Genomic DNA, 15,154 nt, shown 5'->3' on the forward strand with positions numbered 1-15,154 from the left:
ATAGTGAAGGATCATTACAACAATGAAGCAAAAAGAGTGACAAACTTGTTCAGTGTTATTTTCCGTCATATATCGCTTCAACAGACAAGACTTGCTCTTTTTTAGAGATAGTTTTAGCTTCCTAGCCTGCTTTTAGAGCCTTAGAGGTAGAGCAGCAGAAAAAATTCTATCAGTACTACAAGTAGCCATCACAAATAATCTAACATTGAGGGTAAAAGAAAATTTTGATGTCATAGTTGACAGAGGATTCCTCCTAAGAGTATACTATTTTCCAAAAGAATCTCTGGTAAATTAAACACATGTGCAAACAGTAGTTTACCAGGTGTTTTCTTTTCTTTTGTGAAACACCTGAGTACAAGGATAAGTACTAGATTACTGAATTCCTGAAACACAATATATAGAAGGAATAGGAACCAATTCATCAGTAAGCCACACCCATACTTATAGAACTGCTTATAATATCTCATTGGTAATAGTACAATGTACTGCTTATAGTTTATGATCAACTGATATACCATCAATAAGATGGATAGCCCAGTGAAATGAGAGAGAGCGAAAATTCTCAATTATAAAGAAATCACTACATGTACATTTGTATACAAAGTACCCTAACAGCGAATACATATATACATATTAAGTAATACACTAACTTTCTAACCTTTTATATCAAACCATGGCTCCTGTTGTATATGATTGTTATAAGTAGTAATTAATCTCATTTGTGATCCTATAACAAACAGATAGGATGATATAAAATAGACACATCAACAGATAGTAACATTAATAGAGACTAAACTATAGACATCCAATTTATCATTTAGATAATAAAGACTACATTACTTTAAGTCTTAGCTACACATACTAACTTTATTAAACAGTTAGCCAAAATTTAAAATAGGTTAACAAGCCACTGGCCCATATACCTAATAACCATTTGATACTACATGTTACAAATACACAACAAAGCACTTGTACAAAAATAAGGCTTGCAATTATCTAATCTCCTATATTTTCATTCTACGTCTGACAATATTCCTAACCACCATCTTTTGACATCACAAGCCACTTGTATCCTTGGATTGACAAAGACCACAAATGATTCAGTAAGCACTCCAGATTCAGTCTCACACTCCTTTGTACAGTTCTCTACTATATTATCCACAACGGGAGTGCCTGTTACCTCACTACTACCACTAAGAATATTATTATTGGTATTACTCACCAACTACACTATCACTCTCATCAATGTCAGGAGTTAGAGTACTAGGCGTGTGAGCTGTCCAGATTCCTGAACAGGGAAAGAATGAACATAATTACCTATTTATTTTATTGAATCTTGCGCTTAATTCCCTTTAATATCAATTGATAATTTAGATCACATACTTCTGACTTTTTTACCATCGTTTTTTTGGCAAGTGATTGTGAAAATCGTTCAAACTTTTTCAGGTGGATTTTGTTTGATTTTTGACTGGAGGTAAAAAAGGAACTTCCATACTCAACATTTACGATAAATTCAACATAACTGAATAAAATTGTTCGTGAACAAACCGTTAGACATTGCCGTTCTTCCTTGCTGTTGTTACACGTGCCTACCTCTCAGAGGGTCAGAGTACACCGCCCTGTGTAATAATAATATAATAAATAATAGTAATAATAATTAATATATTTTATTTAGACCTAACCCCGTAACCTGACACTAAGTGTTTCATTGCTTTAATTAATGAAAATTTGATTATTCATTATCAAGATGGCGACCTTTTTGCACTAGTTATATACTGTTTGTTGTGATTTTTGATTCTATGGATATGTACAACCTGCGGATAAGTTCAGAACGAAAATGATCATAGTTAGTACGTTTTACAGATGCATTTCGTTTGTACGTTTTGTAAAACATATAATAAGTTAATCATAGTGATTAAAGTAAGTAAGTTTATAGCTTTGTAAAAATGTCAAATATTATTTTGTAGACCAAATTCATCCGTATAATTGTAGTAATATGACTTATCTTTAATTCAAAAATTTCAGCCCTCTAGGTTCTTTAATATTATTATTTGATGTCTCCAAAATATTGCAGATATTGAAGGAATCAAAATACATTTTTGCAACACACTAGGTTTTTTTAAAATTATTTTTTAAAGCATGATTAATTATTAGAACAAGTGTCTTCACATGATTTGCCTCAAAAAAAAGCTGAAAAAAAAATTCAGATATTATACCTTAAAACAAGTCATTTCAGTCATTCATTGTTTTTAGAAGAAATGTCTTCCAAAAATGAACCATCTGGAGGATACTTTGTGGAACCCTCTCAAAAGACGTTTTTCAAAATACAATTTCACATTCAAAAGCATTTTAGAGGATTTCCAATATATCATTTTAGATAATGTTTATATATATTGGTGTACATAAAATTAGATGACACTTCATATGAGGAATCAGAATATTTTCAGATAACATTCAAATAATTTTCAGTTATGGCATACAGAAATAATCAGAATACTTTTCAGATTTCTAGGCACAGTAAGTGATTGTTATGAGATCATTACAAACTTTGGTGCTATGTATGTTTGTTTTTATGAAGATAAATAAGTTTACCTTTGATAAAAGGATGATGTATCAGATGATGTATAAACAACATACATTAACTATATATATATATATATATATATATATATATATATATTTATATTATATATTTACAATATACTCACTGATTAATTCTTGCTAATGATTGATAGGTACAGCTGCTATATACACAGTGATCATATGAAGTTCATGTATGTAAAATAGACATTTGCCATGTTGGTTATATATTGTACATTTAATATATTTTGTAGAAACATTAATTAAATTATAATCATATTACTTTTACTATTAAATCAATATATGTTATAAATATACTATATATTATGATGTAATTATTATTATTTATTATATTATGATTATAATATTAAGTTAGTTTATTTGTTGTTGTAACAATGATATGTTTTCACAAATGAATGAAACAAAAAATGAAAATAATTAATAAACGTTTTGTTAGTGTGTCCTTTTATTAAACAACCAGAATAAATAAATGATACAAACTTTAACATAAATATATACATACCTAATAAACATAACAAGTACATGAAGGAAAAGTATATAAATACATACCAAGACTTATTCTATTCCACATATTTTATCCAATACTATTTAAACAGAACGCTAAGTAGTACATTATGACATATATGATAATATATATAATCATCTGATATTAAGGCCGCTATGATGATCCTGTAACCAAGAGAACAACATTGAAGAGGAGAAAATGAGACTATCCCAGCAGTTAGCTAAAGAACACATGCTGAAATGAGAACTACTTAAAGAAACATGTTGAGGTAAGGCTTATAATACATCCATTATCACTAAATGGATGTGCCGATGTAACATTGTAACTGATTACATTAGTACATGCACATATATTGACAACATTGTATATATGATAAAGGATCTAGATGGCAAAGTGCTGAGTACGGGATGACACATTATGAGGAAGATCTTGAAATGAAGACACTTGATATCCAAGAAATAAAAGTATAAAGACAGTCTATATTCTGACATTAGATACTATTGCTTGTAGTCTGAGAAAGCTACCAGGTCTTCAGAAATTAGATGGGCTTACAAAAACTGTAAGTGAAACTTTATTTGATAAGACACTTCCATTCTGTATTGTAGTACAAAGAGAAGAAGTTGCTAGTTTGAACATCGTGCTATGAAAGAGAGACAAAGACGAAAAGAAGAACCAGACAGGAAAGAGAATGAAGCAGCAACTAACGTATTGCAACATTGCTAGTCAGTCATATATATTGGTATTGGTTGGTTCTTTATAGCTTCAGCATGGTGGAGGGGAGTTATGGTTCGTAGACCCCTTGGGTTTTATGGCAAAAGTGGCAAGAAAAAGGGCAAAAAAGGGAAGCAAAGGATAGGCCCAAAGGAAAGAAAAAAGGGGATAAATGGTCTATATAACCCTGTGTTACTAAAATATTAGGTTTAGAGAGTTGATGATATTGAAACATATTGATCTCATAATATGTTTATAATCTATTTATTAATGATTTTACTACATGTAATTATGATGATAGATAATTTTAAGAATATAAAAATTAAAAAACACTTCTTTAAATCAAAATCATAATTATTATGTTCCTTTAATAAAATGATAGTGATAAACTTTACAAAATATTGTGTAAAAACAATCATAACTTTAAGGATGTATGGATATTTCTCTCATAACTAGAATGATATGAAAAGGACCTCCTCCTACATGAGAACACCAGAATCTTGAGACTGACCAACATACACATACAATTCACAATGTACATGACATCCTTAAAATTATAATCTTCTCTCATCATTCATATCACGTAGGTGTTATATCTTGAGGGAATTCTTGTTAAATATAATAAGGCTGGTTGATGAATGGTTTATTTCTTTTGTGTGGTAGCAAACATGCAAACAGAAATGTATTCATTGCCCAACAAACACTATACATGTAATCACACTACCTGACAGACTAATTCTATTCATTGCAATGTAAACAAAACAAAATATAGCATACTTCAAAGCATAACATCAATACCACATTATATAGACATAATTATTGTTACAAAAGCATCACATAATCCAGTACAAAATTACATCCCGGTAACTATTGGCACGCTAAGATTTATCTCTGCAAAAATACTATATGGAGGAGCGTGGCATAGGTACTGTAATAATGTAGATGTTCTCAACAGGTAAAGTGAATGAAATTGTATGAGGATAAATGGATGGTTAACACCACTGATTGTACATGACAGTGAGTGCTTCAGTTTTCACATCTTTGTGCATAGCTAGTTGGGCATAGTCAGGCAAAGAAGAAGGTTGACCCAGTATCATTAGCATCATCAGCAGGAGAGACAATGAGTTTGTCATAGACCATATGCTAATCCATTAATGTTTGAGTGTGTCAATAGATGAGTCCGTTTCATTTAAAATGATATTTATTACCACACACAAAACACACATACACACACACAAAGATAGCAGGGCAGTTTAGTCTCTTGATGTCATGGTGCTAGTATGGACTTATGTATATAATGATTAGCATGCATAAGTGTGATAATATATGCATTCTTCTAGATAAAAAAGACAACGACATAAAAGGGAACTACATCTGTCATGAAGACTTTCTCTTTTTATAACTATTTATTAGAAATGAGAAATTAATACATCAAAAATTTATATTCAAACCTGATTGATAAAAGGACACTTTTTCAAGTCATATTATATAAGTGAACTAGATGTCCTTGCCTTATTCAAAAATCTTCGCATTTCCAGTCATATCTATCTCAGTATTGTCTGTCCATTCATATCAATCAAACCACTTATCAAAAGGTTATAAGAAATACCATTCTCTGGTCTGTCATTTAGCTTGTAAGCTGGTCTATACCATTTAGGGTGATCAATTTTCCACACATACTTAAGACTAAATGATATATGTTCAAGTTTACATCCCACAAGCGCACAAAGACAAAATCAGGCAGTAAATATATAAGCAAACTTAATTCTGAAGACAGGTTAATAGTGTCACTTAGAATTGCCAAACAAGCAGAGTCAACAATGATGCCACTCCTGGTTTATTTTTTTATGACAGTTATATGCTATACAAATACATAAATGCCTAAAATGGCAACACCTACATTTTTAATTTCCTCCATATGTCTAAATCCAATTTACTATTAATACAAGTACATTTTGTGTAAATGCATAAATGGGTTATAAATGGTTATAATATAAACGTTATTTATGTTACTGTTAAATAATAGGACATGTTCTTTCTTTGGTATATATGTATGCTAGTATACCACATATACTACAAGTGTGTGGAGCTCTTTTTTGCAATTGGAAGATGGGCATTGTCACCCATCATTGCCAATAGATGCTTGTCTAGCTCTTTTTTGTTACCAGACCCTTGTCTCCTCCCTGAAGTGTGAGATGAATACATTGTTGAGTAAGGGAGTGATGGACAGTTTTTTCTTCAACTTTTTTAATGTTAATGTCAATAGTCTATAATATCCTTTAATGTATATGTTTTACTGACCTCTTGTTGATGTTGTATTAGTAGTAGATGTAGATTGGGAGATTGAGTAAGGGAGTGATGGACATGTTCTTTTGCATGTCCTAGTATACCACGTATACTACAAGTAGTTGTTTTTTTTTTTTTGAGAAGATGTGTGGTGTCACCATCATTAGCTATAGATGCTCGTCTAGCTCTCTTTTTTTTTACCAGACCCTTGTCTCCTCCCTGAAGTGTGAGATGAATACATTGTTGAGTAAGGGAGTGATGAGGACATGTTCTTCTTTTGCATGTCCTAGTATACACATATACTACAAGTAGTTGGAGTTTTTTTGGGGGGAAGATGCGTGGTCTCACCATCATTAGCAATAGATGCTCGCCTAGCTATTTTTTTGTTACCAGACTCTTGTCTCCTCCCTGAAGTGTGAGATGAATACATTGTTGAGTAAAGGGAGTGATGGACAGTTTTTTTCTCACTTTTTTAAATGTTAATGTCAATAGTCTATAATATCCTTTAATGTATGTTTTTACTGACCTCCTTGTTGATGTTGTATTAGTAGTAGATGTAGATTGTTTAATAGGACGAAATCCAGTTTCATTAATAAGTATATTGATCACATGTTGTACAAACCCCACATTCTAAATTAATTCCATGAGACACAGCACCTGGTTTAAATTTGAGCTTCAACAGATGCACAGGAGCAGGTTGACACTGTAAGAACATATATAACATAGCACATGCTTATAAGAACTAGCTAGCACCTGTGTACAAAAGAGAACTATGGTTCAGCTTCTATAACACTTGAAGGAAAACACTGGAGAGTTGTACATTGAGGATATCGCAAACAAACTGAGTATAAATCTACAGAGATGAGAGTAAACTGTCAATAGAGTATGGAAGTGCCGTTTGTGTCAAAATTCATTTTGGTGGACATTTACTAATCCCCGCTATTTTAAGCATTGATCGTGGACATTTAATAAATCTCCACTGTTTTAAACGTTGATGGTGGACATTTACTAAATACCCACTGTTTTAAGCGCGTTGATGGTGGACATTTTCCCACTGTTCAAGACAATGAATACATCCTCATTCGGCATGAAATTTATCTACCCAGGGAAGAAATGGACTCTATGCACTTTAACTATTATGCAGCATTTAGTATTGCTAAGTGCAGGTTTTTTGGTCAAGTGTAATCATGGCTTTTGTAATGTTACTGGACAAGTTTTTGGAAGGTTTAATTGAGTTCTGTATATAAATTGAGGTTCTGTAATATTATATATATATATATTATATAATATAGTCAGGTTTTTGTTTTTCAGTCATTATTACTGTATATCAGTTTTCATCATATACACCATACTGATCTAACAATGGTAAAATGTTAAGTTTAAATTAAATAATAATCATGCACAAACCTTGTGCAAACCATTGATGAAATGGTGTCCAACAATATCAAACTACTAGATAGTAAATGTCACAACCACAATTGTGCTTGGAGTAAGAGGAGTCAACTAGCCTTAGTTGCTGTTCTAGCTGGTGACAGGGGGCTAAACACTATGCTTGGTACAGTCCCTCTTCATTATGGACAGGAGTATTGATTGTATCAGTTGTTTTATATGGACTATCTATGAAGCCATTCTGTTGTAGAGCACCATGGAATAAACAACTGATTGGGAGACATTTCGTCAGTTAAATGGGGTGATTATTCCATGACTCAACAAATACACCCAAAATAAACATTAATTCGTGGTAGGAAAACTCAGTGTAGGCAATATAAATTGATTTCATTCAGGGGTCAAGTTTCTCTTCTTCCCTCCAATTGTTTAAAAATAGAATAGAAAAACTGAGCCCACACATCGCTAAACATCTCCCCAAAGACGTTCGATTCGCTCATTGTGGGTAGAGGAGCCCACACAACAACTGCTCTCGTCAGGTCTATGTTGATCAAATAATATACCTCCAAACCTCTATATTCTCACCACCAAGGTCAGAACGCACTTTTTCAGTGGAATACCATGATTAGTAATAACATCCATGAATGCATGCAATACACTTATAGACGATTGTTTCCAGAACATCTTAAATAAAACAATGGTACGAGACAAGAAAGCCGTTAATACCACCATGAGTGACAAAACCACCATCTAATTAATTTATGGTGACCATCAATATGCCATACACTGTTTTGGACCTTCAGCATAGTATACTCTCCTGTCGAAACAGTAACACGACGACAAATAGCTGTATTCACTGGGTCTACCCTGTGGATAGATGCTCGTAAGAGTGATCGAGGCACGTAAATACCAAGGGATCTTAGATGTCCAATCATCAGCCTTTCTCCATCGTTTGGGTATAACCTCTTAATAGATTCAACATGGTGACTCAACTCAATGTCAGAGATGTTGGTGAATGTCAAATCCAAACTTAATCCCTCATCTTGAATCCTCCTGTACAGTGTTGATCAACTCACTTCTAGTATATCAGCTATCTGAACCAGGTGAAGTGAAGCGATAGAGGAGCTCAACATCTTCCATGTTTATCACAGAAGGTGGTTACCTACTCTACTCTCAACATTCCATTGCCACCACCCTTGTTGTTTCTTGACTAAGATTTTGCAGCATTGGAGCTAAAGCAGAGGTAATAGCTCTAGTGACAGCAGACTGGATACTGTCTACCCAGATCATCCCCAGGAGGCCTCCTTCTTGGAACAGATGCCTGCCTCGTCTCGACATCTTTTGCTTACACGTGTACCAGGGGGCGCGGCGGCGTGTCATGCCGGATGAGGTAGTATTCATTGTCTTTAACAGTGGGGAAATGTCCACTATCACGCGCTTACAACAGTGGGGATTTAGTAAATGTCCACCATCAATGCTTAAAACAGTGGGGATTTAGTAAATGTCCACTAAAATGAATTTTGACACAAACAGCACTCCATAATAGAGAACTAATTAACCTATTTCCTTACCCTCCATCTATTCTTCTTCTTTACTACAAGGTTACCTTCTTGACAAGGAGGACATTTACGTACTAATCCACTCAGAATTGGAGCCTCATCTATCATTTAATATAATAAAAAATATTTTTAAATCATTTATTTTTACTTTCTTCATTGTATTCCTGAGGGAACCCAAAATATTGAGACAGGGCCTCATCAAGTTTTTAGCCTAAAAGTGTTATTATTAACAATGTTATAATTGGGTCATCTACTTGACTCTTTGTTTCTATAAAAAGTTTCTTATATTGTCCAGCGTCTCTGTAATAACAGCTAACACAAGTATCTACAAATAATATCATTGATGATTACTTACCATCTTTTTTGTTCGTTTGTCCTTCACATATTCTAGAAGAACAGTAATAGTCAAATAACTGAGAAAAATGAAAACATCACCTTTCAAATCAGCTTCTAACTCTGCTCTTAGTTTGGGTTTCGATAACTGATATCCCAACGAATTATAACCTGTAAAGATGGTATCATTTATACAGGTAAAACTAATATGTCAAGGACCTTCCACTAGTCCATACCAAGTTCTCCTGGAACAAGCTACCATCAGATGGTACTCTAACATAGCTTCTTGTTTAATAGTTTTCAATATGTCCTGAATGAGTAGCATTAGTACCTATAAATTAAATACTAGTAATATCTTCAGGCATACCATCTTGTTCTCACTGACCTATGCCATGTTTCTCCATTAAAGCAATGAGATCTGCCTCTTGTAATAGAGAAGGTGGTTTAGTTTCTCCTTTCACCATCTACCATCATTATAATAGTTTTGTTACTTCACATCAGAACTAACCAAAATTGACGCTGGCAGAAATGTGCTGTTCATTTGATAGATTGGTTAGAGTCTGAAAAGACAGTTCCTTTACACACTGAATCATTATCAATACTATGTTATACCTTATCTGACCATTTATCATATGGGTAAATGTCAAGGTAATTTCTAGCTACGATCGTTAGTCCTTGAGCCATGAACTAGTAAAAGATGACACACTCACTAAACTCACTCTCTCTCTCTCTCTCTCTCTCTCACCCTTTCTCTAGCAATATCAATTTCAACTGTTGTCCTCATAACCTTTAGCATTCTAAATAATAAAATGAGATATAGTACAAGAATCAGAAGACAGCACACATACATACTTTAGAACAACAAGCTAAAAAAGTGTCTCACTACAAACTCATAAATCCTTTGTTCATTACCCTATAATAATAATATCATTTAATATCATATAATATACTATGATAATGTACTTGTAAACTATTAGTATATTTAGTTGGATAGATAGGTGGATGAGCATTGTCACTTTTAGTACCCTGTCTAGGGTTGGGACCAGTAGCTAGCAGATGATTAGCAAAACCTATAGCATCAAATAGTGATATAGCCATATCTGTCTTCTCTCTTACCGCCCCCATGTAGCATCTTGAGTTTGTTCTCTGACAATAGAGTCTAAATCAAATGATGGTGGAAAGATATTGGTTTCTGTTCTTGGTAACTAATAAATCTATGGAGATATCAAAAAATATGGAGACAGTATTATTAATACATTTAAATGACCTTTGTACTTACCCTTGAGTATAGAGTTTCTCTGCAATTTTCATTGTCTCTTTAGCATTGATATGTAAACTTTCTGGAACAGAGTTTCTCCATTTCCTGCAAACACAAATCAACCACTTTACAAGTAACGAACACACAACCAAGTCTCCTCTACTAGCTACATTATGCAATGTAGTACCATATACAATAAAATATACAATATAGTATATAATATAATACATAATATAATACTCAATACAATATAAACTCTAACACTAGTAGCAGAAGATGGTATACTTTATTTACTATAATAAATTATATAGTTATTTGCATAACAGAGTATCTAATGCAATAACGCATTACTACAGTACAGTACTTGATATAGTTCTATAGTAGTCTACTTACTACAGTATCTAAGGGTAAAGGTCTCCATTTGCTATAAGGTTTACTTTTGCATGTTGACCACACAAGCTTGAGGAGCCTGTGTAAATAATTTAACAATACAATTATAATTGTTATTATAATACTTGATATACTAACTTCTATACATATTTGATAAAGTACTAAACAACATGTATGATTAAAGATTTGGCCCCTATTAAATGGGATATAATTACATTATTATAGTAATGATATCAATGAGATGATGAACTACTGACCTTTTCCAGTTGAAATCACACTGTCATTTTCATAAAGATGAGTAACTTTAATTGTAAAGAATGTTTCAGGAATAAATGCTTGTATCTCCTTATACTAAAAAGAATGTATAAAATAGCTTACATCTCTAAATCATTTACCCTATCAACAACAAAACCCAATGTAGGAAATTGACATGGTCCATAACTGATAACTGGTCAGACAGAACTTGAGGAAAAACTTTCCGAAGACGCATTGTCTGAAAACGTGTAAAAGCACATCCTAAAGAAAAAAACATAGATGCGAAGAGAGTATAAAAGAAATTTCTCTTAACCTATTCTCAAATCTACTTCTTGTCTAGCCTCTACAGCATCAACCATCCTTTGATCTAATGTTCCTAATGTTGCACATGCTCTAGCCACAGATCTGTGTACCAATAAAATACAAGACCCTATTAGCAACATATTGAACACGTTAGAGCATAAATACAATGTTAAAGACTTATAATACGATACTATTCATAAAGTGTTCATCATACTGTTGAGTAATCTCAGAGAATCTAGCTCGATGAATTCTGATTTTTTTTCTTGACTACAATCAAGAAAAAAATTCACTACATGAAAATAGTCTTAATATATACCTTCTAAGCAAACAGATATAATTTCAGCTGCAATATTCTCGCCTTCTCTGTCACAATCAGTCCACAATATTAAGATTTCACAACCTCTTATTTCTCGTTGTAGCGTCCTCTTGATAGGGATGAAGTCATCTTTGACAGTCTTCTCAATATCAGCATCAAACAACCTCACAGGTGGACAGTTCTTCCTACAAGGCAAAAGAGTTATTAATCATTTGTGCTTTTATGTCCTCACATACCATCCCCGATAAGGAAATGTAAAATCTTAAGGTTTGTAGATGACCAGATACTGATGTCATTACCATTTTACACTCCTAAATTATATAGAACGTGATTGTATTTAATGATCATTAGTTACTTTGCCTAAAATGTGTTTGAGTGAATTCGTAAATCTTGTTAAACTTGGAGAATCCTCTCTCTGTAAAACATAATAATGAACATTAATAATAAGCTACATGGTCAATTTACTCTCTGAAATTGGTTCTTTGACATTACTTTGGCCAATTCTCTAGCTGCATCATTTTTTTAGCAACATTCAGTACTTTACTAGTCATTTTTAATATAATTTTATAATTATTGTCGGGATTTCCTCATACTACAATGTTTGTTAGACCAGCTGGCAGATGTTGTCTTCTATCACATTCCAGTTTCTCTACAGACCTAGACGGTAATAAATCTTTTCCTCAAGCTAAATCAAGACATTCCATTCGTTTTCAAATATATCCTACTGTTGTCCCCCCCCCCCCCATGTTATGAAACTACCCATCAAAAATAACGTCAACAGAGAAAGATATTTACTGAGACTAAGTATATACCAGTGCTAGATCGAAAGGATTTCGCTTATCAACCTGGAATGAGCAAGACTCAAGTCACAGACTAGTTTGAAAATCACCTCACTAAATACAATCAGCAACAACTAATTGACAAAAAAAGAAACTACCTATACTATCTAGTTCATTGTCATTGCCTCTTATAGAAGGAGAAATAGACTCCAAAACTGTTGGCATACATACATACATACATACATAGACCATAATTGTTCTGTTCATGTTCTGTTTATGTGCATATACTTGTATTTCCAATAGAACACTGAAATAATTATTTTATAATTAGATTCCAATGTAGTGTTAATAAGGCCTACATTTTCAATTTCTTCCCACATGTCTAAACCCAATTTCATTATTACTATTGATACAAAATTCAAACTGCATTTTGCATAAATTGTTTTTCATTTTGCACACAATGTAGTACCAATTTTAACCCAATCCATTGTGTGTGCCAATTGGATGAACAATGCACACTAGATATCCAGGCAGATCTAGATAGAGTCTCTTAGAAAGTTCTCAAGCAAGTTCACTAGAACAGATCTAGACAAGTAATCTATTTCTGAGTTTTTTGACAAACGGTTAAACTTGTAGTCATTGGCATAGATTTATATGTACCAATCTCCATAAGTTTGTAACGAGTTCCACTGCAGCAGACTGGCGAAGTATAACATAGCGTCCATAAATCTGACTAGATAGTGTGGAAAGACTACATCTACTATTACTTGCCTGGACCATGAGGAACATAAAATAAAATCATTTTAAAATAATACTATATATTACATAATGTTAATTGTACATTTTAAAGAACTTAATATAAACTTATTCAGGTTACAGTTATTTAATAATAGAACATGTTCTTTTTTGTGTGTCCTAGTATACCACACATACTACAAGTAGGTGGAGCTCTCTTGGGAACTCTTGTTTTGTTACCAGACCCTTGTCCCCTCCCTGAAGTGTGAGATGAATACACTGTTGATTAATGGAGTAATGGACAGTTTTTTCTTCACTTTTTTAAATGTTAATGTCAATAGTCTATAATATCCTTTAATGTATGTTTTTACTGACCTCTTGTTGATGTTGTATTAGTAGTAGATGTAGATTGTTTAATAGGACGAAATCCAGTTCATTAATAAGTATATGATCACATGTTGTACAACCCACATAATCTAAATTAATTCCATGAGACACAGCACCTGGTTTAAATTTGAGCTTCAACAGATGCACAGGAGCAGGTTGATACTGTAGGAACATATATACATAGCACATGCTTATAAGAACTAGCTAGCACCTGTGTACAAAGAGAACTATCTGGTTCAGCTTTTATAACACTTGAAGGAAAATACTGGAGAGTTGTACATTGAGGATATCGCAAACAACTGAGTATAAATCTACAGAGATGAGAGTAACTGTCAATAGAGAACTAATTAACCTATTTCGAAATAGGTTAATTAGTAAAGTAAAGAAGATAAATGTGAGGGTAAGGAATTAATTCCTTACCCTCACATTTATCTTCTTTACTACAAGGTTATCTACTTGGCACTAATGCCATTGTAGCTGTGATATCATATACAGTAAACATTCTCTAAATAATTAAGGAACAGCTGTAATTTATCCTCATTAGGTTACGACATGGAAGATGCCATGATATCAACAGAGCCCCATTTCAAAGAGGGTTTGCTCACGCTACTGTCTATAAATCTGAGGTATATTGTATAGATATATTGTTTAATAAATTGTTATAATACAGTTAATTGATTTGAGTAAATATCTAGAGATTATGGCAACGCTACGTATGTATTTGGTATGACATATCTCACTTCTCTTTATCTTAACTTTGTCCCTCCTCATAAGGTACATTACCCAGTGATCCAGTGTTTTATAAGAGTCTAGATGAAGATGGCCTTCCTCCAGTTGGTGCTTTGTTACATGAAGGAGAACCACTATACAGGTTAGTAAGTATGTTAAACCACACCCCTAATTGTTCTCTTAGTTATAGCATCCAATAAGGTCATTGTCGTAAAGTATAAATCTCATGAACCAGCTTATATAGATCAAGTGAGATATTGTAACATAGCATCTTATATGTACATGTGTGTGTGTGTAGGTTAAACTTCTTTGTAGTGAGAGAGGGGACCAACCCTTGCAATGAGTCTTCATCAAGTTAAGATTAGATATAAGTATGATTGTGTATAATCTGATTATTAGGGGTGTGGTTTCTTCACAGAAAAATCCAGTAATTGGTGACAAGTTTAAAGTATTTCTTACTGTTGTCAGAAGCTAAAGTGGGACGAAGTGAATTAAGGTATGTTATATGGTATAAAATAATCAACTTTAATCATAAACTTTGAACTTTCAGAGCATGGTCAAAATGTGTGAAGTCACGACAGTTGCGGTTTGACCTGTTAGTCCTAGTTCTTTACACCATTT

The 15,154-nt window shown here is 33.0% G+C and overlaps 1 pseudogene; it reads right to left on the reverse strand.

Annotated features, from left to right (window-relative positions):
* Positions 1-1,222: 1,222 nt before the first annotated feature.
* LOC121392616 lies at positions 1,223-12,422 on the reverse strand (annotated as a pseudogene).
* Positions 12,423-15,154: the final 2,732 nt, after the last annotated feature.

This window comes from Gigantopelta aegis, unplaced genomic scaffold (genome assembly GCF_016097555.1).
Source record: "Gigantopelta aegis isolate Gae_Host unplaced genomic scaffold, Gae_host_genome ctg4183_pilon_pilon:::debris, whole genome shotgun sequence".
NCBI classification, from domain to species: domain Eukaryota; kingdom Metazoa; phylum Mollusca; class Gastropoda; order Neomphalida; family Peltospiridae; genus Gigantopelta; species Gigantopelta aegis.